General features: G+C 37.8%; 1 non-coding gene across 1 annotated transcript; it reads left to right on the top strand.

Annotated features, from left to right (window-relative positions):
• Nucleotides 1-20,814: 20,814 nt before the first annotated feature.
• Nucleotides 20,815-20,921, top strand: LOC136156640 (U6 spliceosomal RNA). Its single transcript, XR_010661132.1, has one exon. It is a non-coding gene; the product is annotated as a U6 spliceosomal RNA (small nuclear RNA).
• The last annotated feature ends 2,201 nt before the right edge of the window (nt 20,922-23,122 follow it).

Here is a 23,122-nt window from a genome sequence, read left to right as displayed (position 1 = left end):
GAAATTGATACCTTTTACACTGTTTTCTTATGAATTAAAAAACAATTTTTGGGGGTGGTGCGGTTGTGTTGAGTCTTCATTGCCGCATGGACTTTTCTCCAGTTGCAGAGAGCAGAGTCTACTCTCCAGCTGTGTGTGGCTTCTCATTGCAGTGGCTTCTCTTGATGCAGAGCTGGGCTTCAATAGTTGCGGCATGTGGACTCAGGACTGACAGTTCCTCCTGCTCTAGAGCTCAGGCTCAGTAATTGTGGCACATGGGCTTAGCCACTCTACAGCACGTGGTATCTTCCTTGACTAGGGGTCAATCCGTGTCTCCTGCATTAGCAGGCAGATTCTTCACCGGGCTTAGCCACTCTACAGCACGTGGTATCTTCCTTGACTAGGGGTCAATCCGTGTCTCCTGCATTAGCAGGCAGATTCTTCACCGCTGAGCCACCAGGGAAGCCCCTCATTGTGCTTTTAGTTTACATCTTACTGATTACTAATGAAGTTGATCGATTTTTTAAAAATAATTTTATTTATTTATTTTTGGCTGTGCTGGGTCTTATTTGCTGCAAGGGCTTTTACCTAGGTGCAGCGAATAGGAGCTACTCTCTAGTTTCAGTGCATAGGTGTCTCATTGCGGTGGCCTCTCCTGTTGGGAAGCATGGGTTCTAGGGTGCATGTGCTCAGTATTGTGGCTCCTGACCTCCAGAGTACATGCTCAATCCTTGTGGTTCAATAAACTTAATACTGTTAAGATAGCAAGACTACCCAAATTGATCTACATATTCAATATAATTCCTGCCAAAATCTCAGCTAGCTTCTTTGCAGAAACTGACAAGATGATCGTAATCTACATATGGAAATTTAAGGAATCCAGGCTAACAAAAACAATCTTGAAAGAATAAGACAGTGCCAAGATTCATATGTTGCAATTTCAAAATTTAGAAGAAAATGACAATAATCAAGATAGTATGATGCAGGAGTAAGGATAGACATATAGATCATTGGAAGAGCTGAGATCTCAGAAGAAATCACTTACATTTACATACAATTGAATTTTGATAAAATGTCAAGACAATTCAGTGCAGGAAAGATCTTTTTAACCAATGGTACTAGGAAAACTGAATATAAGCAAGAGAATGAGGTTGAACTTTTTTCCCCAGGGATCAAACCCAGGTCTCCTGCATTGCAGGTGAATTCTTTACCAGTTGAACCACCAGGGAAGCCCTTTTTTCATACATCATACACAAAATTAACTCAAAATGGACTATATTCTTAAGTGTAAAAACTAAACTCTAAAACTCTTACAACATATACCTCCATGTCTCAATTATCATAATAGATTTTATTATCTAGTAAAGCATGCCTTCCTTCACCGTTTTCATTTTCTTCAAAAATATCTCTAATTTTAATCAAATGCTTTTTGCTACTTTTTATGAGATGATTTTATAGATCTTACATTTTCTTCTTTCATTTATGGTGAATCACATTGATTGCTTTTTAAATGTTAAACTAAATCTTATTGATTCTAGCTCACAGTGGTTTACTTCCTCATGTAGCAGACTTCCTTTTTTATTGCTTGGCTATCTTTGGTTAAACAATACATAAAATTAAGATTATATAAAATTGAACCCCAGACTCATGAGAGGGCAAGTTCACAGTTTAAATTTCTCTGGTGAATCTATTCTTACATTCAAGTTGCACCAAAGACAGGCAGGTTTTTCTTGTTATTTCTTGTGTAGGCCCAACACTTACCTTCCATTTCCCATAATGTCTGTTTACCTCCAGAGCTCTAGGTTTCTGGTATTGGCACTTCCCCCTGATGACAGCTTAGTGTTTATGTTAGCATGTCACTAATTCCAGAAAGTTGTATCCATTTTAGGCCCCTGGAGATTTTCCCTAGTGTTTTGAAGTCCTAACAAAGTGTAAGAATATATATTTGTTGAAATTTATCCAGTATCAATATATTTTTAAGCAGGAGGACTTTTTCTAGTGAGCCGTACTGCTGGTGGAGAAGTCTTTCTATTGAAGTACCTTCCTAGTGTTTTAGGATATGTAACATTACTAACTTATTCTAAAATGTTAGATTATTTTTGTTAATGGACCTGGCAACACCATATATTGGGGAAGTTCATGTCCAAAGTCTTTCTGTTTCAGTTATTTCTCTGAGATCTTATAATTGTGCTTAGGGGAAAGACTGGAAGTAGGGAATAGCCAGGATAATATTCCCATAATCACATAGGCTAGACAAATTCCTGAGCCAACAGTAAACTCAGGTACCAAAGATGAAACAAGTCCTAAGAAATGATCACCAGCAACCCAATTGGGCAGTTGAATAACTGGATAGCAGAAGATTAAGATGCAGAGATGTATTGAATTCAAGGAAATATCATAAGGATTAATATAACATTTATTATAATTTACATTGGCTCTGGGTCACAGGAACAAATCCATTTTGAATGAAACATTAAAACCTTTTAGTGGTGATGGCTATTTGTAAAAAGCATATGGGAGTATCGGAAATTAACCTGGGTACAGGGTACATTTGGAGAGTTTTGCTGGTCCTATTCCAGCAGAAACCAGAGCAACTTTTTTTTTTTTTTCATCCTCAGACTTCAAAAGTCTTCCTAGAGGAGGAACACAGGCATCGTGGGTGTCCCAGGAGAATTGATCCAACCACTTCAAGATATAAAGTTTCTTCATGAACAGAAGGAATAGTTTAAGAGGAGAGTTGTATTTTTATCCCTGGGTTTTTGATACTCAAAATTTATGCAACAGTAATCAGACAAATGAATCAATCATTCTGGATTTTTTTTTTCAAACGTTAATGTGTTTCTTTCCAGAGTAGAAGATACTTTTCACTTTGGAATGGCACCTTTTCTGCACCTTGAAGACAAGACCCCAGGCCGAACCAACACATTTGAAGGACACAATGGGCCCACTGCCTTGGCGACTGCATGGTGGAGCCAACCTCACCATCACGTCTATTTGCCAGAGAAGAGGGGATCAGCATACTCACTGTGTCTTTAAATTCTGAAGTAAGAGTAAGGCTCTTTTTTTTTTGTTTTTTTTTTTTGATTCAGTAGAAGAAGCTAGGTAATTTTTCTAAGTTTTTTCCTTGTAGAAGAGAGGATACTGACAGAGTGCTTCTCTTTAAAGTTGCACCTTCTTATGTTGCTCACAGACTGACCCACTTCCAGCCTCTTTTGATTGATAAGTATCGCTAAGCATCCAGAGGGCAACTAATGAGCCAATATAAAACATCCACCAAATTATTCTTAAGGTTAAAAGTCAGTGAAATTGGTACAAGAAGCTACCATGCCCTCAGGCCACACCTTTACTTGAGGTGGAAAGCTCAAAAAAACCAGGGAATGCAGATGGTTAAGTACAAGCTGTTATGTGCCCCTCCACGGAAGCTCAAGTGATGCTTCTTTCTTCTGATTAATCTTAATGTATGTTCGATTTCAGTTAGTAGATTATTGCTCAGTTTTAGCAGGGTGTTTGTTTAGGCTTCTTGTTGCTATGGTTAGAAAGCTTCAAAACACTTCAATAATGTTTGTAATTAAGTAGCAAACTACCATTTAACACATAAATATTTTCCGAGAGAATGGCCAGGAATTTCTTGAGTCTACCCAGTCCTTCTGTTGGCTATAGATCTCATAGTCTTGGAAATTATGGGCAGGACAGCTAATCATTTGGGTCTGTACTTCTTGGCCAATTTACTTTTTAAAATCTCCTTTTGGCTTTCTACCATTCTGAACTAATTGTGGGTGATGTGAACACTGAAAGCATTAGTGTTGATAGGCTTTACACATTTCCTTTACTATTTGACCTGCAAACTAAGGACCCTGATCACTGTTGAGAGATGACGTTCCCTAAACCTGAGAGTGAAGCTCTTTAGGAGCCTTTGATGAAGGGTGACTGTGTTAGCCTTCGCTCATTGCTAATTTCTCTCTGTTCTAAAAACACACATGAATTACCAAGCTCATAATCGAATAAACATCATTTCTCTGCCTGGGCAGAAAAAGACCTAAATATTTACACATGTCTTTGTGGTAGAGGATAAGCCACTCATATTTATGGGAAGTTGGTGTTACTGGTTTTTTTTAAAATTTTATTTTAGGGTCTTCCTTGGTGGTCCAGTGGTTAAGAGTCTGCCTTCCAATGCAGGGGACCTGGGTTTGATCCCTCATCAGGCAACTAGGATCTCGCATGGCACAGGGCAACTAAGCCCTTGCATTGCAACAAGAGAAGGCCATGATCCACAGTGAAGACCCAGTGCAGCTAAAATTTTTTTTATTTTATTGAAGTATCCTTGATTTACAATGTGCTAATTTCTTCTATGTATATTTATGTATATATATATATTCTTTTTCATATTCTTTCCCATTGTTGAATAATAATGGTGGTGAACATAGTTCCCTATGCTATATAGTAGGACTTTGTTATCTATCCATCCTATATATAATAGTTTCATTCAAATCTCAAACTCCCAATCCATCTGTTCCCCACCCGTCACTTGGCAACCACAAGTTTCTTCTCTATGTCTGTGAGTCTTTCTGTTTCATAGACAAGTTGCTTTGTGTTGTATTTTAGATTCCACATATAAATAATATAATATGTTTATCTTTCTATTTCTGACTTACTTCACTGAGCGTGATAATTTCTAGGTCTATCCATGTTGCTGCAAATGGCATTATTTCATTCTTCTTTATGGCTGAGTAAGATTCCACTATGTGAACCCATAATGATGTTACTGTTTATTCAGTCAATGAATATGTATTGGGTACCTGCTATATCCCAGATACTGTTCTTTGTGCTGGGGATAAAGTGGTGATCAAAGAAAGCAAATATTCCTTCTCTCACAGAGATTACATTCTAAGAGGAAGACAGAAACAAGATACCGAAGTAAAATGTATATTATGTTAGACAGTACTTAGTGCTAATGAGGGAAAAAAGGCAAGGAAGGGGGATAGAGAATACCTACGTGGTCAGTGATAAGAGGACTGCAATCTTAGATGCAGTGGTCAGGGCAGGGCTTCCCTGGAAGGGGACTTTTGAATAAAGCCAGAAGGAAGTAAAAGCAAGCCATGTGGCTATCAGAGGGATGGACACCCCAAGATTATGAGTAGGAAGTACTATATACCTAAGTTCCACTTGAAAAGAGAGGAATGGTTGAGAGCATTCCTAACTATTGAAGATCTGGGAAATGAGGATGAACCAGTAAAAATTTCACTGAGGTAGAAGGATTAACAGGAGATTTATGTTGCTCTGGAATCCCACTGGAAACAAATGCTTTCAAGGAGGAGAGGGTGACCAAGTCTGTCAAGTGCTGTTGGTAGTTGGGTAAGATGAGAGCAGAGGGTGGGCCAGCTCTGGAGGAGCGACAGGGGTGAGAACCTGATGGAAATGACTTTAGATGGAGAGAAACTGGAGACGCAAGTGCAGATTCTTGTTGTGAGGGATTTTGTTTTAAGAGGGAGCAGAGAAACAGTACAGTAGTTGGAAGAGGACACAGGTAAAGGAAAGTCTGTCTTTTTGTTTTCTGGTTTTGGGGGGTTGGGAGATCATATATTAATAGATCTATGCTGGTGATGATTATCCACTGGAGAGAAACTATCTATGCTATAAGAGAACTAAGGAAATTGTAGGAGCAAAATGAGGGTGCAGACAGCTTAGGAGAGAAGGCAGAGGCCTGTGGAGAGATGCTGTGATGGGTGGATTTGGTACGAGAGTTATCGAAATTCTCCAGAGCTGGCCTCTATTAGTGAAATAAGAGGCAAGGTCATCAGCAGGGAGTGAGAATGAATCGGTATGAAGAGGGAGGAAAGGATGTGAAATAATTAACTGAGAGAGTTAATGGACTAGAAAAATGTAGAATAATTGCTAGGAAGTTAAGTGCCCACTGGAAGTAAGTGGTCATGAATTTAAAATAGTCTAGTCAACATAATTGCTTTTCTTCAGCCATATTTGGCAGCACTGGTGCAGACATGGAGTAGCTGGGAGAATTGGATTTCATCAATATTTGGGTTTTGCTTAGTAAAGAATGCAGATATGTGGATGATACTGCTCTAATGGCAGAAAGCAAAGAGGAACTAAAGAGCCTCTTGATGAGAGTGAAGGAGGAGAGTGAAAAAGCTGTCTTAAGACTAAATATTAAAAAAAACTAAGATCATGGCATTCAGCCCCATTACTGCATGGCAAATAAAGGGGAAAAGGTTGAAGCAGTGACATATTTCCTCTTACTAGGCATCAAAATCATTGTGGATGGCGACTGCAGCCATGAAATCAGAGGATGACTGCTTCTTGGCAGGAGAGCAATGACAAACCTAGACAATAATGTTGGCAGAAACATTACTCTGCCAACAAATGTCCTCATAGTTAAGGCTATGTTCTTCCCAATGGTCATGTACGGTTGTGAGAGCTGGACCATAAAGAAGGCAGAGTGCTGAAGAATTGAGGCCTTCGAATTATGACGCTGAAGAAGACTCTTGAGAGTCCCTTGGACAGCAAGGAGATCAAATCAGTCAATTTTAAGGGCAATCAATCCTGAATATTCACTGGAAGGACTGATGCTGAAGCTGAAGTATTTTGGTCATCTGGTGCAAACGTATGACATTTTGGAAAAGTCCCTGATGCTGGGAAAGATTAAGGGCAGAAGGAGAAGAGGGCATCAGAGGATGAGATGGGTGGATGGCATCACTGATGCAATGAACATGAACTTGGGCAAACTCTGGGAGATGGTGAGGGACAGGGAGGTCTGGTATGCTGCAGTCCATGGGGTCGCAAAGAGTCAGACTCCATTGGGCATCTGAACAACAACAAGAAAAAAAGAATACAAATTGAGATCTGATCAAGGGAGTTAAGGGTGTTTGCAATGGTTGATTTTGATTGGTCATGGAATTTAAACCAGGTAAGGAAGTGTCTTGGCCCTGGTGGCTCAGTAGTAAAGAATCCACCTGCCAATGCAGGAAATGTGGGTTCAGTCCCTGGGTAGGGAAGAGTCCCTGGAGAAGGAAATGGCAACCCACTAAAGAATTCTTGCCTGGGAAATCCCATGGATGGAGGAGCCGGTGGACTACAGCCCATGGAGTCACAAAGAGTTGGAAACAGCTGAGTGACTAAACATGCAGCACAGAGAAGTGTCTTAGCTCAAGTTGCCATAACAAGATACCACAGACTGAGTGGCTTACACAATAGGCATTTATTTTCTCACAGTTCTGGAGGCTAATACGTCAGGATCAAGGTATGGGCAAGTTTGGTTTCTGGTGAAGCCTCTCTTCGTGGCTTTTAGGCAGTTGCCTTCTTTCTGTGTCCTCACATGGCTTTTTCTTATGCCTGTGGACAGACAGAGAGAGATCTCTGGTGTCTCCTCCTCTCCTGATAAAGACACCAACCTCATGATTTCAGTTTTTAAAAATTGAAGTATAGTTGATTCACAATATTGTGTTAGTTTTTGGCACACAGCAAAGTGATTCAGGGTTATACATTTTCATGTTCCTTTCCATCATGGTTTATTGCAGGATATTGAATATAGTTCCCTGTGCTGTACAGTAGGACCTTGTTGTTTATCCATTCTATATGTAATAGTTTGCATCTGCAAGTCCCAAACTCTTAATCCAGACTCCGCCAGCCCCCCACCTGGCAACTACAAATCTGTTCTTTGTGTCTGTCTGTTTCTATTTCATAAATAAGTTCATGTGTGCTATATTTTAGATTCCACATATAAGCAATATCATACTGTATTTGCCTTTCTTTTTCTGACTTATTTCACTTAGTATGATAATCTCTAGGTCCAACCATGCAGCTCCAAATGGCATTATTTCATTCTTTTCCATGGCTGAGTAATATTCCATTGTATATATGTATGATCTTGTCTTTATCCATTCATTTATTCATGGACACCAGTTTGTTTCCATGTCTTCAGTTCAGTTCAGTTCAGTTCAGTTCAGTCACTCAGTAGTGTCTAACTCTTTGTGACCCCATGGACTGCAGCACACCAGGCCTCCCTGTCCATCACCAACTCCCAGAGTTTACCCAAACTCATGTCCATTGCATCAGTGATGCCATCCAACCATCTCAGCCTCTGTCATCCCCTTCTCCTCCCACCTTCAATATTTCCCAGCATCAGGGTCTTTTCTAATGAGTTGGTTCTTCGCATCAGGTGGCCAAAGTATTGGAGCTTCAGCTTCAACATCAGTCCTTCCAATGAATCTTCAGGACTGATTTCCTTTAGGATGGACTGGTTGGATCTCCTTGCACTCCAAGGGACTCTCAAGAGTCTTCTCCAACACCACAGTTCAAAAGCATCAATTCTTCAGTGCTCAGCTTTCTTTATAGTCCAACCCTCACATCCATACATGACTACTGGAAAAACCATAGCTTTGACTAGATGGACCTTTGTTGGCAAAGTAATGTCTCTGCTTTTTAATATGCTGTCTAGGTTGGTCATAACTTTCCTTCCAAAGAGTAAGCATCTTTTAACTTCATGGCTGCAATCACCATCTGCAGTGATTTTGGAGCCCCCCAAAATAAAGTCAGCCACTGTTTCCACTGTTTCCCCATCTATTTGCCATGAAGTGATGGGACCAGATGTCATGATCTTAGTTTTCTGAATGTTGAGCTTTAAGCCAACTTTTTCACTCTCCTCTTTCACTTTCATCAAGAGGCTCTTTAGTTCTTCTTCACTTTCTGTCATAAAGGTGGTGTCATTTGCATATCTAAGGTTATTGATATTTCTCCTGGCAATCTTGATTCCAGCTTGTGCTTCTTCCAGCCCAGAGTTTCTCATGATGTACTCTGCATATAAGTTTAAATAAGCAGGGTGACAATATACAGCCTTGATGTACTCCTTTCCCGATTTGAAATCAGTCTGTTCCATGTCCAGTTTTAACTGTTGCTTCCTGACCTGCATACAGATTTCTCAAGAAGCGGGTCAGGTGGTCTGGTGCTCCCATCTCTTTTAGAATTTTCTACAGTTTGTTGTGGTCCACACAGTCAAAGGCTTTGGCATAGTCAATAAAGCAGAAGTAGATATTTTTCTGGAACTCTCTTGCTTTATCGATGATCCAACAGATGTTTGCAATTTGATCTCTGGTTCCTCTGCCTTTTCTAAATCCATCTTGAACATCTGGAAGTTCATGGTTCTGTTGAAGCCTGACTTGGAGAATTTTGAGCATTACTTTACTAGTGTGTGAGCTGATTACCAACTGAGCCACAAGGGAAGCCCTTCCATGTCTTTGTTATTGTAAATAATGCTGCTATGAACATAGATGTACAAATATATTTTTGAATTATAGTTTTTTCCAGATATATGTCCAGGAGTGGGATTCACAGATCATATGACAACTCTAGTTTTTTGAGGAACCTCCATACTACTCTCCATAGTAGCAGCACCTGCTTACATTCCTACCAACAGTGTAGGAGGGTTCCTTTTTCTCCACACTCTTTCCTGCATTTGTTATTTGTAGACTCATTAATGATGGCCATTCTGACCAAGGTGAGATGGTACATCACGGTAGTTTTGATTTATGTTTCTCTAATAATTAGTGATGTTGAGTATCTTTTCATGTGCATGTTGGCCATCTGTGTGTCTTCTTTGGAGAAATATTTATTTAGGTCTTCTGCCCATTTTTCATTGGGTTGTTGTTGTTGTTGTTGAGCTATAAAAGCTATTTGTATATTTTGGAAAGGAAGCCCTTATTGGCTTATGATTATCATTTAATCTTTATCATCTCCTTAAAGGCCCTATCACCAAATGCAGTCAAATTGGAGGTTGGGGCTTAAACATTTTAATTTTGTTTTTTGGGTTTTTTTGGCCACACTGGGTGGCTTGTAGGGTCTCAGTTCCCCAACTGGGGATCAAACCCTGGTTTACATCAGTGAAAGCACTCTATCTTAATCACAGGACCACCAGGGAATCACTAACTTATGATTTGGAAGGAATGCAATTGCTCCATAACAGGAAATATTTGAGAGGATCTAGGGCGGTGAAAAGATGGTAAGATGAAAGGATTATAAGTAATGGTGAGATGAAGGATAACTGGAATTGGAGCATTAGAAGGTAGGAGCTGGAAGTGTAGGAGGAGTTGATTGGAGAGGGGAGTATGAAATTGGGATTATAGGGGAGTTGCAATCATTTGTAATGACAAGATCTAGGGTGTGACAGTGGGAATTAATGGTTGAGGTAGAGGCGAATGAGTAAAAAGACTACAGGAAGAAAGGATGCAAAGGAACTGAGCGGCTAAGGCATTAGAAGGACCATCTTGTGCATACTGAAATTATCAGGAATTATCACGGGAGCACCATTGCAGAGGGAGACGGTAAGCCAGGTGTTAAACATTTAAGGGAGGAGAGAGAACAGCTCAGGGTAAACAGATGATAGAAGTAAAATGGGACTTCACTGGGGGCAAATGTAGCATAACCAATCATAAGTCAAAGAGGAAGATATTTGCAATCTATATAACCAACAAGAATGTCACAAACTGAATTTTCCAGAAGCAGATGTTGAGACAGAATTTGAGGTACAACAAATTTTTTAGAGATCAACACTTGTGAAAGGAAGAGGGAGGAAGAAGGATTGGGCAGAAGAAGAACGTGAACTATAATACGGGTCCTACAAAGCTGTCAGGGAGCTTTGGAGCAAATATTGCACATCAAAATGTTCAATATGATGTAAGAATAGTTGGGTCTTTAGACCCCACAGCCTCCCTCAGTCACCAGAGATGGATTGCTATGTGACCGACATTGGACAGGCAGTCACTTGCAGATGTGGCAGATCCTGAAACAGCTGACAGCTGGAAGTTGTCTGCTTAATACACTCCCTATAGCTGGAAAAAAAAGTTCTGTCTGAAGGGGCATCTAGGTATTGCACTTCTGTGTCCTCCACAAAGAGACTCATATTTTATTTTGCATATGTGAAGAACCCCTATGAATCAGGGTGAGCATCTGGGTTGCAAAGGATAATGCATGCATGCATGCTCAGTCGCTTCAGTCGTGCCCAACTCTTTGTCACTCTATGGACTATCGCCCGCTAGACTTCTTTCTACATGAGATTCTCCAGGCAAGAATACTGGAGTGGGTAGCCATGCCCTCTTCCAGGGGATCTATCTGACCCAGGGATTGAACCCTCCTCTCCTGCATCTCCTATATTGCAGGCAGATTATTTACTGCTGAGTCACTGAGGAAGCCCTGCAAAGGATTAGTTGCTGCCTAAATATGAATCTCTTTACATTCCAAATAGCAGTATAGAAGAGGAGTCAGCACATGATGTCCTAAGGGATGGACAGCTGTCTTCGTAAATAAAGATTTACTGGAACACAGTTACACCCTTTCGTTTAGGCATTGTCTTTATGGCTGCCATCATGCTACAATGCCAGAGTTGCAGTTGTTATAGAGACAGTATAGCTTGCAAGGTTAAAATATTTATTATCTGGAACTTAAAGAAAAAGTTTCTTGACTCCTGATATAGAACAAGGGGGAAAAAAAGGCCAAAACCTTCACTTTTAGCATAGCTAGGTGACAGAGAATGCCCAGACTTCAAATTACCTGTAAGTAGAAAAGCAAAACCAAGGCCCAGTGAGGTCTTTCATGATCCTATTGCAAATCTTTGCGGAGAGCAAGGGCAGCCCAGGAAAACCTGCAGAAGAGAAGAGGGGACAGCTAACAGCAGGTCAGAGATTGATCTAAAATTGCTACTATAGGAAAAAATACTGAAAAAGAATCCTGGTGGATCAGAGCACCGACCATGGGAAGGTGTATAAAAAAGCATTTCAGGACTAGGGAGGCAGTCTCAGAAAAGTAATTCTTCCAGGGGAATAGAATGCAAAAAAGGAAGGGAGAGGCACCCTTTAGGGTTTAGGTGGTAAAGAGGAAAATAAAAGAGAAAAATGTTGAGCCATGCAACGCAAAACAGAATCAAAAAAATTGCAGAATAAAAAACTTCCATCAAACACACCTACCCACATTCAAGTATCTATTCTCAGGTTTTTTGGTCTCAGGACTTTGTTACACTTTCAAAATTTGAGTGCCTTGAAGACCTTTTGTACTGGTGGGTTATATCTACCACTATCTACTATATTCAATTTTAAAACTGAGAATTAAAAATATTTTAGAAATTAATTTAAAAGCAACAATTTAATATTTTTATGTAAATAAAACAACTATGTTTCTCAAAACAAAAAGTTCATGAGAAGAGTGACATTATTTTTACCTTAAAAAATCTCTTTAATATCTGGCTTAAGAGAAGACAACCGATTCTCTTATCTGAATATCTGCATTCAATCTGTTGCAATAGCACATCCTGTAGCTTCTAGAAAACTCCACACACTAGTAAGATAATCAGAGTGAAAGAGGCAAATAACGCATCTGTACTGTTATGGAACTAGTTTTGACTTTGTAGCTACCTGAAAGATTTTGAGGACCTGGACCACCAGGGAAGCCCATTTTTAGTTTTCTAAGGAAACTTCATACTGTTTTCCATCATGACTGTGCCACTTAATGTTCCTTCTGCAATGCAGGAGAGTTCCCTTTTCTCTGCACCTTCTCAAGCATTTATTATTTGTAGACTTTTTGATACTAGCCATTTTGACCAGTGTGAGGTGATACCTTATTGAAATTTTAATTTTCATTTCTCTAGTTATTAGAAATTATGAACACCTTTTTATATGCCTGTTAGCTATCTGTTTGTTTTCTTTGGAAAAGTGTCTGTTTAGGTCTTCTGCCCATTTTTTTGATTGAGTTGTTTGTTTTCTCAATATTGAGTTGTATGAGCTGTTTCTATATTTTTGATATTAACACTTTGTTGGTTGTATTTGCAAATATTTTCTCCCATTTTGCAGTTTGTCTTTTCATTTTTTTCTTATTTTTTTTATTCTGTATTTTTGTTTTTTAATGTGGACTATTTTTAAGGTCTTTATTGAATTTGTTACATTATTGCTTCTGTTTTAAGCTTTGGTTTTTTGGCCACAAGGCATGTGGGATCTTAACTCCTTGACCAGGGATTAAACCTGCACCCCCTGCATTGGAAGGTGAAGTCTTAATCACTGGACTGCCAGGAAGTCCCTGTCTTTTTGTTTTGTTAATGGTTTCTTTTGCTGTGCAAAAGATTTTAACTTTGATTAGTACCATTTGTTTATTTTTGCTTTTATTTCTTTTTATTTGGGAGACTGATCTAAGAAACCATTGCTACAATTTATGTCAGAGAGTGTTTTTGCCTATGTTCTCTTCAAGAAATTTTATGATATGTCTTGCATTTAAGTCTTTAAATCATTTTCAGTCTAATTTTGTATATGGTGATAAGAAATGTTCTATTTTCACTGTTTTATATGTAGATTGACCATGGGTGTATGGGTTTACTCATGAACTCTCTATTCTGAGCCATTAATCTATGTGTCTGCTTTTGCACCAACACATGCTGTTTTGATTATTATATGTTTGTAGTATAGTCTGAAGTCTGGAAGGGTTATAACTCCAGCTTTGTTCTTTTTTCTCAGGATTTCTTTGGCCATTCTTTTCTTTTGTGTCTCCATATACGTTTTAAGATTTGTTCTAGTTCTTCAGAAAATGTCATGGGTATTTTGATAAGGATTGTATTAAATCTGTAGATTGCTCTGGGTAGTATGGCCATTTTAGCAATATTAATACCTCTAATACAAGAGCATGGAATATATTTCGTTTTCTTTGAATCATTTTCAGTTCTCTTTATCAATGCTTCATAGTTTTCAATATATAGGTCTTTCTTCTCCTTGGAGAAGCTTATTCCTAGGTATTTTGTTAGATGCAGTTTTAAGCGGGATTGCTTTTTTACTTTTTTCTGGTATTTTGTTATTAGTGAATAGAAATGAAATAGATGTCTGTAATTAATCAGCTATCCTGTTACCTTACTGAAATCATTTATTAGTTCTAATGGTTTTTGTGTAGAGACTTAAGGATTCTCTATGTAGTATATTATGTTATCTGCAAATAGTGACAGTTTGGCCTCTTTCTGTCCAATACGGGTATATTTTATTCCCTTTTCTTGTCTGATTGGTGTGGCTAGGATTTCCAATGCTGTGTTAAAATGAAGTGGGGAGAGAGAAATTATTGTCTTGTTTCTGACTTTAGCAGGAAGTCTTTCAGCTTTTCACTATTATGTTGGCTGTGGGTTTGTTGTAAATGAACTTTGTTATGTTGAGATATATTCCCCCAAACCCTCTTTGGTGAGAGTTTTTATCATGAATGTATATGGAATTTTGTCAAACACTTTTTATGTATCTTATGTATTTTATGAAAGATCATGTAGTTTTTGTCTTTCCTTTTGTTAATATGGCATATCACAGTGATTTGTGTATACTGAGCCATCTTTGTGGCCTTGGACTGAATTCAACTGGATCATGGTAAATGGTCCTTTTTTGCACTATTGGATTTGGTTTGCTAATATTTTGTTGAAGATTTTTGTATCTACATTCATTAAAGATATTGACCTGTGATTTCTTTTTTAGGGTAATGTCTTTGTCTGATTTTAGTATCAGGGTAATGGTGACTTCCATAAAATGAATCTTTATTTTAATTATTTCCTCTCTGATCTCGTTAATTTCCTTCCTTCTCTGGCTTTGGACTTTTTGCTTCTTTTTTCTAATTCTTTAAGTGGTAAGTTAGGTTGTTTATTTGAGATTTTTCTTGCTTCTTGAGAAAGGCCTGTATTGCCATCACCTTCCCTCTTAGAACTGCTTTTGCTGTATCCCATATATTTTGTAAGTTTGTGTTTTCATTTTTGTCTTTGAGGTATTTTTATGCTTTGATTTTATCATTGACCCATTGGTTTTTTAGTAGCATGTTATTTAGTCTCTATGTGTTCATTCTTTCCCCATTTTCTCCCCCTGTGGTTGATTTCCAGTTTCAAACCATTGTGGTCAGAATATATGCTTGAAATGATTTCTATCCTCTTAAATTTGTTGATACTTGTTTTGTGACTTAGTATGTGATGATCTATCCTAGAGAATGTTTGATATGCACTGGAAAAGAATGTGCCCTATGTTTTTGGTTTTGGAAATAGTGTCCTGTACATAACAATTAAGTCCAGCTAGTCCATTTCGTCATTTAGGACCTTTGTTGTCTTATCAATATTCTGTTTTGATGATCTATCCATTGATGTCAGTGGCTTGTTAAAGTCTACTACTATAATTGATTTAGTATCAATTTCTCCATTTATGTTTGTTAGTGTTGTTTTATATATTTAGGTGTTCATATGTTGGGTGTGTATATGTTAACCACTGTAATATCCTCTTGTATTGATCCCTTTATCCACATATACATGATCCTTTCTTTGTCTTTCTTTATGGTCTTTGCTTTAAAGATGATTTTGTCTCATATGGGTAATGCTATCCTTACTTTCTTATCATTTCCATTTGCATGAAATACCTTTTCCATCCTTTAACTTTCAGTCTGTGTGTGTATTTTGCCATGAAATGAGTCTCGAGTAAGCAGAATATTGTAGGTTCTTTATCTACTTTTTTTTTTTTTTGTATTCAGTCAATCACTCTGTCTTTTGATCAGAGCATTTAGATAATTGAAACTTAAAAGTAATTATTGATAGGTATATACTTCTTGCTATTTTAACCCTTGTTTTCCATTGTTTTTTAGTTTTTTATTAATTTCTTCATTTTGTTTTTCCTTTTGTGGTTTGATGATTTTCTTCTGTAATATGCTTGAGTTCTTTTCTTTTTGGTTCTTGTGAATCTTTTGTATGTTTTTTATTTGTGGCTACCACGGGCTTCAAGTATGTTGACCTGTAACTATCTACTTGCTTTAAAGTGATAGTTGTTCAAGTTCAAACACATTCTAAAAGATCTACCTTTTTATTCCCCTCCCCACATTTTATAATTTTGATGTCCTATTTTACATCTTCAGGTTTATGTTTTTACTGTTTATTATAAGTTATTGAGTTATAATAATTATTATAATTATTAAGTTATAATCACTTTTACAAGTTTTTGATTGTTTTTTGAACTGTGTACTGACTTGTTTAAGTGATCTTCAATTCTTTTATATATTTGCTTTCCTATTGTGATTTTCCCTTTCATATAAGTTTTCACATCATTTTTATTTAGAGAAAAATCCTTCAGTATTTCTTTTAGGGTAGGTTTAGTATTGGTAAATTATTTTTTGCTTGTCTGAGAAATTCTTTCTCTTGCCCACTCTAAATGATAATCTTGCTGGATTATCTATTGTGGTCTTGAAGACTGTTTTTATGTGGGAGCATCCCTATGTAGGCTGTGTGCTTCCAGTGTCTTTGATGCCAGGACTGGTTTTGATATGGACACCAGCCACATCTTTTCTCAGGTTGGCTGGCCACCATCACTTTGATAGGGGCTGTGGTTGGTGTTGGAGGGTCTAAAGCCAGTAAAGGGTGTGAGGCAGGACTTCTTCTCTGCTCCATGGTTGCTGCCATACTGAAAAGGGTGTGGTCCACTCCTCACTTGTTGGAGTAGAAGCCCTGAGGGTTGGGCTCAATAAGTTTCCATTCTCCTTGAGGGCATGTTCTGCCCCCGAAGAGAGGAGTATTAAAGACTTGAGGCTCATATGCTCACAGAGGACTGCTGTGTTACTTGTGTAGGTGTCTGAAGCTCTGCTCAGACACAGCTCAAGTTTGAGCCTCTTCACCTGTTGTGCCGTCCCAGATCTAGTGGAAGGCTGTGGGGTCAGAGTAGGTCAGTACTCTGTGGGGTCAAATTCGGTCAGTACTCTGACCCTGTAGGGTAGGGTCAGAGTACTCGCTGGGCTGAGGCTGGGGCTAGGTTGGGGCATTGTGGCTGTAGGAATTTACATTGTTGTCTTGCTACAAGAGATCTGGGCTGCCTCTGTGGCAGTCTTCTTCCAGGATCTGTCTGCCCCAGATCCAGTGCCAAACTGTGGCATGGCATGAGCAGGCTGTTTGCTTAGCTGGGAACAGGGTTAGGAACAGGGACCTAGTGTGCTTGTTCCTAGCCCTGCTTGAGTAAGCATTGACAATGACTACTGTTTTCCTACCTGGGCCACATCCCAGGGCCCTTGGGGTGATCTCTGTGTAGCTAGACCAAATATTTTCCCAGGGCCAAGTCTGCCCAGATCTTGCACCTAACTGTGGTGTGGGGTGAGTAGGGCCTGGGTTTTTGCCCTACTCAGATTGGGGGGTGTGGCAAGGCAGCTGCCAGTGTAAAATTCCCTCTGCCCTATTTGTTAGCAGGCCAGCACCTGTGCACTCTTTGTGGGTAGAGAATAGGATTCTCCACCCTTCCATCTGTCCCAGTGGTTCTCCCAACAACCAAGGGGGTTTGCCTCCTTTGTAAAGGACGCTAGGACTGGGGTGCCCTGCTCCCAGGGTGAGGGTCCACCTGTGTGGACCTTCTTTTGATTTCTCTCAGAGTTGGAGGTCCCAACCTTAATGCCTGTCCTACCTGGTTACATGGAAATCTTTCTTGAAGCTTTGGTTGTATAGGAGTTCTTCTGCCAGTTTTTGGTTAGTTCTCTAAGAGACTTGTTTCATGTGAAGATGTATTTTTGATGTGTTTGTGGCGGAAGGTGAGTTCCACGTCTTCTTACTCCACCATCTTGATCTGATTCTAATGCTTTCTTAACATGATAAATTGTATGTACCTTAATTCTAAAATCAGCATCTTACTTAAAGCAGAAACACCAAAGACACTTCCATTAAGTTTAGGAACAGGCAAAGAAGATCATTTGCTTCATTACTGTTAACATTGGCTAACACCAAAGGCATAAACCTTTGCAATTAAACAAGAGAAATCAATTAAAGGTATAAAAATTGAGAAAAAAGTAGAACTAACTTTACTTTTAGATGATATGATAGTATTCCTGAAAATCCCTAGATAATAAATAAAACCAACTCATTTAGTAAAAGAATTGAATAAGATAACAGGATACAAAATTAGCAGGCAGATATAAGAAAGCAATGTAGAGATGGTAAGAATGAAACTGAAATATTAGCCTTTTTAGTCTCCAGCAAGACGGCATATGCTTGGCATGTTTGCTGCCACTCCTTAATAAATCTGCAGTTGTTTTCAGAAATCTCAAAATAGTCTTCCCTGTAACAATCACAAAGTGAAGGAAGTTAAACTTATTGAAGGAGAACGAAATTATTTGCTGTCTTAAAAAATATATAGGCATAAATGAGTAGCTTGAGCAAATCATTTCTGAATTTTAGTTGTGATAAATAAATCAGAGTTTTAGATTAAATGTCAGAGCATCTAGTGGTATTAAATCACCACATATAAATGAAATTAATACCAAGCAACTCCAGTACATTATTGAGGTAGTCATAGTTTTACCTGTGGGTGCCAAACATAATTCTTTAAAAAAAACAACCAAAAATCATGTTATTATGTAAAACAATTATCCTTCAATTAAAAAATAGATTAAAAAAATTTCCAGTTGCTTTAGCAGCCATATGCAAGTCCTTGTGTTAAGTCATTTGTACTATTCTTTGTCAAAGTATCAAAATGCTTAAAAACCATAGCCTGCCCAAGATTGACAGTAGGGCACTCACACTTTTGGGAGAAATTAGCCAGTCAAGTTTTAAAGAAGACTTAAAAGATGTTAGCCAACAAAATTGGTTAAATTTATAAGTTTTCTTTTGAAGCTTTTTATAATCTAAATGAAGAATAGAAAATTGCTCTTAAGGCAGTGTGTGTGCATGTATGTGTATGTGCTTTTTCATTTTGTTTTTTGGCATTTCTTTCTCTCTAATATATATACATGTATATATATGTTGTTATTTGAAGGAATGACTAGTTTGTGCTCAAGAACTTCTGTCACTGCGCTGAATGAGTTTTTCAGTGGTCACTCCTTTCCAACCATTTCCCCCCAACCATCTTAAAATTGTTTTTTAATAATGAAATATTTGAGGGAATTCTCTGGTGATCCAATGGTTAGGACTCTTCACTTTCACTGCCAAGGGTACAGGTTTGATCCCTGGTTGGGGAAATAAGATCCTTCAAACTGCAAGGTGTGGCCAAAAGTTAAAAAAAATAAAATTAAAAAGAGAATGAAATGTTTGATAGATTTAATTTGGAAATTGCTATTTTACTTTTATAAGAACAATTAACTAAATTTGAAATTTTATATACATTTTCATCTAAAATGAAATGAAAATGAATTATAGAAGTATTCTTGATTTAAATGATAGTTATTATTAACATCCTTTAAAGAAGTATATACACTTTTTTCTGAAAAAGAATTGAAGGAAATAAGACCAAAGCCTGTCAGAAATATTAGCAAAAGACCAAAAAGAAAATTCATAGAAATATTAAAATGACCTTAAACATATGAAAAGATGTTCAACTTTACTCATAATAACAGAAAATGCAAAGTAAATCTACTCTGAGATATCATTTCTCACTCATCAAACTGGTTAAAAACTAAAAATCATAGAACATTTCCATTGGTGAGGCTCTGGGGAAACAGATAGTCTTATACACAGCTGATGGGGATGCAAACTGGCACAACCATATGGAGGGGAATTTAGTGATATCTATCGAAACTGCGTATCTGTGTTTATCTCTTTTTTTTTTTTTTCTGTGTTTATCTCTTGATTCATCTGTCCCACTTATAAAAGATATGTATCTAACAATATGAAAATATGGACAAGTTTATTCATGCCACAATGCTTGACACTGCAAAATATTGGAAGCAACCTAAATGCATAGGACAGTGACTGACACACACAAATGCTATGCAACTATAAGCAAGAATCTAGATGAACAGATACAGAATAATTTCCAGAATGTATTGTTAAATGAAAAAAGAAACATGTAAAAGGCTGTCTGCAGTAATACTACTTTTGTGTAAGAAAGAATGAAAATAAGAAAATGTGCATGTTTCAGTTTATTTGTGCAAAGAAGCATGGAATGGTGAGAGCAGAAATTAATGAGATTGGTGACCCACACTGGGTGGGAGGAATGGGGTGGAAAGAATGTGGGGATGGAATTAAGGTACAGAGAATGGGAAAAGGGAGCGATACTTTGCTGAGTACACCTGTTGTTACAGTTCTGAGTTTTGGAATCATGCTAATGTTTTACATACTAAAAAAAAAAAAAAAAACAGAGAGAGAGAGAGATGAAGCCTACAATGGAATACAAAGAAATAAATGAAACCAAATGTGTTTAAAATGAAAAACAAAACCACACGGAAGAAGGAAAAAAAGGGCTAATTCAGATAGCTTTTGAACAAAGAATTTTGTGTACACTTTCTTCAGTCAAAGAAAGACAGAAATATGGAATTCTGTTTAATACTGAGACTTGGTTTGGTTTTTGCAATGGTATGGGCTAGAGATTTTGAAACTTCTTTTTCTGTGTATTCCAGGATTGAATATGTATACCAAGTTTCTTACTGTTGAAGAAGGAAGTTCCAATTGTGAAAAGAGGAAAGGTTAGAATGAACCCTGTGCTATTGAATTAAAGTTGGAAGTGTTGAAATAAATTTAGTCTGGACATGTGTGTGTATGTGTATATGTATATACACATTTCTTAGCTTGGTCCACTAAGAGGGTCTAAAAACAGTAACACTTTTGTAACAATGAGCTCTTCTAGCGCCTAGATCTTGGTTTTTAAATCCACACTAAAAAAACAAAACAAAAAATGCTTGTAGGCTGAACTTGGGAAAATACACATGAACTTGGACAATCTTGTTGTGGCAGGAATTAAGAAAGTACTTGAAGAATGTTGGTGTATGTCACAAGGACACAGGATGTAGATTAAAGTGGCTCCATCTGGCCAAAAATGGGACAATTCAAGCATCAGAATAAATGAGAGTATGGATTAGAATGCATTGAGTAAAATAAGAATCCAAGAGTTTGTGCTCGCTTCGGCAGCACATATACTAAAATTGGAACGATACAGAGAAGATTAGCATGGCCCCTGCGCAAGGATGACACGCAAATTCGTGAAGCGTTCCATATTTAAAAAAAAAAAGAAGAATCCAAGAGTTGATACTGTTATACATAAATAAATAAACAAGGAAGAAGAAAAAACTATTTGTTACAGTTGAATGTCAATTAATAAATGTAGAAGGATGAGGTAGTTAGGAATTTATATCTGGCAACCATAATAATAATAATTGATTCAGGAAAGAATCCTCAAAAAACACTAAAACTAACAAGGGAAATTAGCATAGTCTCAAATATTCTCCCCACAAAGTACTGGTGGATTGTGAAAGGAAAACTAGTAACTTTAGCCTTTAAGTATTTTGGAATTTTCCAGCTCTCCTTCTGTATTGATTTCTAATTTAAATCCGTTGTTGTCTGAGAGCAGATTCTGCATGATTTTTAGTCTCCTGTATTTGTTAAGGTGTGTTTTATGGTCCAGAGTGTGGTCTGTCTTGTTCCATGTGAACTTAAGAAGAATGTGTTTTGTGTTATTGTTGGATGGAATAGCCTATAGATGTCAATTATATGCAGTTGATTGATGGTGCTATAGAGTTTACCTATGTCCTTACTAATATGTCTGCTGAATCTGTCCATTTCTAATAGAGAAGTATTGAAGTCTCCAATAAGAAAAGTAGATTCATTTATTTCAAGCGTTGTAGTTCTATCAGTTTTTGACTCATGTATTTTGATGCTCTGTTGTTAGGTGTATACACATGAAGGATTGTTTTGACTTCATGGAAAATTGACCCTTTGATCATTTTGTAATGCCTTTCTTTATGCCTGATAATTTTCTTGCTCCAAAGTCTGCTATATTGTAAATTAATGCAGCTACTTCAGCTTTTTTTTGTTTTAACTTCTTTTTTTGTTTGTTTGTTTGGTTGTGCCACGAGGCCTGGGGGAACTTAGTTCCCTGACCAGGGCTTGAACCCGAGTTCTCTGCATTGGGAGAATGTAGTCTTAACCACTGGACCACCAGGGGAATCCCTACTCCAACTTTCTTTTGATTAGTGTTCAGTTCAGTTCATTTCAGTCACTCAGTCATGTCCTACTCTTTGCGACTCCATGAATCGCAGCACGCCAGGCCTCCCTGTCCATTACCAACTCCCAGAGTTTACTCAAATCCATGCCCATCGAGTCGGTGATGCCATCCAGCCATCTCATCCTCTGCCGTCCCCTTCTCCTCCTGCCATCCCTCCCAACATCAGGGTCTTTTCCAATGAGTCAACTCTTCGCATGAGGTGGCCAAAGTATTGGAGTTTCAGTTTCAGCATTAGTCCTTCCTTGATTAGTGTTAGCATGGTATATCTTCCTCTATACCTTTTAACCTAGATGTAGAGTAGCTTTCTTAATCCCATCCAGTGGGGAGCATCAAGTGGGAATATAGAACATAACTTCTAATCTCTTTCAAGTGTCTTCATACTCTTCTCTTGCAAAAATGAAAGTATTATATACCAAGAAAAATTAAACTGAGTCTCTTATAGAAACATATATTTGCATTCTTTCATCTATGTTGACAATCTCTGTCTCTTAATTGGTATATTTAGACCACTGAAATTTAAAATAATTATTGATATAGTTAGATTAATATCTACCATACTTGTGACTATTTTCTATTTGTTGTCCTTGTTTTTAGTTCCTATTTTTGACTTCCACTCTTTCTCTGCCTTTTCTGTTTTTTTGAGTGTTTAATATGATTTCATTTTCTCTCCTTTCTTAGTATATCAATAAAAATATTTTTAGCACACCAACAAAATTATATTTTTTATTTTTTTATCTTTACAGTGAAGAGGTTTGTGGTGAAAGTTATTATCCTCAGTAATAAAAAAGGATAACAGATGTCATATGTCTTCTGGTATGATGCACTGACCTAGAGAAGGAAATGGCAACCCACTCCAGTATTCTTGCCTGGAAAATTCCACAAACAGAGGAACATAGGGGCTACAGTCCGTGGGATTGTAAAGAGTCGAACACACCTGAGCAACTAACACACGTGATGCACTGAGACGGGCACATCATTGACCTGATTTCCTTCCCCAAAGTGCATAACCTTAATTAGTTAATTCCTGCATGTGTACTCAGTTGCAAAAGTGTCTGACTCTTTGCAACCTCATAGACTGTAGCCCCTGGCTCTCCTCTGTTCATGGGATTTTCCAGGCAAGAATACTGGAGTGGATTGCCAATTTTCTCCTCCAGGGGATCTTCCTCACCTAAGGATTGAACCTGTGTTTCCTGCATTGG

Source organism: Muntiacus reevesi, chromosome 1 (genome assembly GCF_963930625.1).
Source record: "Muntiacus reevesi chromosome 1, mMunRee1.1, whole genome shotgun sequence".
NCBI lineage: Eukaryota > Metazoa > Chordata > Mammalia > Artiodactyla > Cervidae > Muntiacus > Muntiacus reevesi.
This window is presented reverse-complemented; position numbering and strand designations above follow the sequence as displayed.